Source organism: Trachymyrmex cornetzi, unplaced genomic scaffold (assembly GCF_001594075.2).
Source record: "Trachymyrmex cornetzi isolate Tcor2-1 unplaced genomic scaffold, Tcor1.1 scaffold675, whole genome shotgun sequence".
Taxonomy (NCBI): Eukaryota; Metazoa; Arthropoda; class Insecta; order Hymenoptera; family Formicidae; genus Trachymyrmex; species Trachymyrmex cornetzi.
In genome coordinates, this window is record NW_017299998.1 from 9,931 (window position 1) to 11,015 (window position 1,085).

Below are 1,085 nucleotides of genomic sequence, written 5' to 3' on the forward strand. Positions count from 1 at the left end.
TTTTTATATGTGTCTTTATCCATGGCTACCGTAACGTTACCGTTATCTGCGTATGTAAAAATAACATCAGGATGTGCCGATATGAATTTACATGTGTCAGATTCTAATTTCAAAAGTCGTTTATTAATCGGAGATGTAAAAATAGGAGATGCAACTATATCGTTCAAAATTGGAATTGAATGATTCGTCACCTAAATTCTCTTATCAATGGGTATTCTGTGTGTATTACTCTCTACATTCTTTATACACTCAAAAATGATCTTGTTCTTGTTATGAAAAGGTAGAGCAAAATTTTCTCCTAAAAAGCATTGTATGTTATGCGGGATGTCGATAGAAGATTAGTTAACAAAGCATTTCTCCCTAACATTCGTTAAAGAAGAACAGTTCTGAGAAGGAAAGTCTTCCGGATGTATAGAAATAAACAAGCTTGGATCTTCAATGATATGAGTAATTCCCGGTGGATTAATAACATTACATGGACTTCCGTTTAGTAAGATTCACAAGGAAGGGTGGCCCTTAAGAATAATTGTTTCTTCTATTGATAGCCCTCTATATGCACTGGCCTCATTTTTACACAATATTATTAAAAATAAAGTTCCTAAACCACACAGCCACATAGACAATAGTTTTAAATTTGTTCAAAAACTTAATGGTTTTTACTTGGGTAATGAACATTCCTTAATTTCTCTTGATGTGATATCATTGTTTACGAACATTCCATTAGATTTAGCTGTAAAAAGTGTCCTAAATAGATGGCATTTTATTGCACGAGGTTGTCACATATCAAGAGAAGAATTCACTAAAGCATTGCGGTTGGTTTTGGAGTCTACTTTTTTTAGTTTTGATAAAAAAATTTACTACCAGAAATTTGGAACACCCATGGGCTCTCCGTTGTCTCCCATCATTGCAGATCTGGTTATGGAAGATTTAGAAAATTATGCTTTGGAGAGATTTGGAACTGAGGTACCTTTTTACTTTAGATATGTAGACGATATCGTGACTGCTATTCCAAATCACTTAATTAACGAATTTTTAAAAGTTTTCAACTCCTTTCATTCAAGGTTACAGTTCACTTTGGAGGTTGG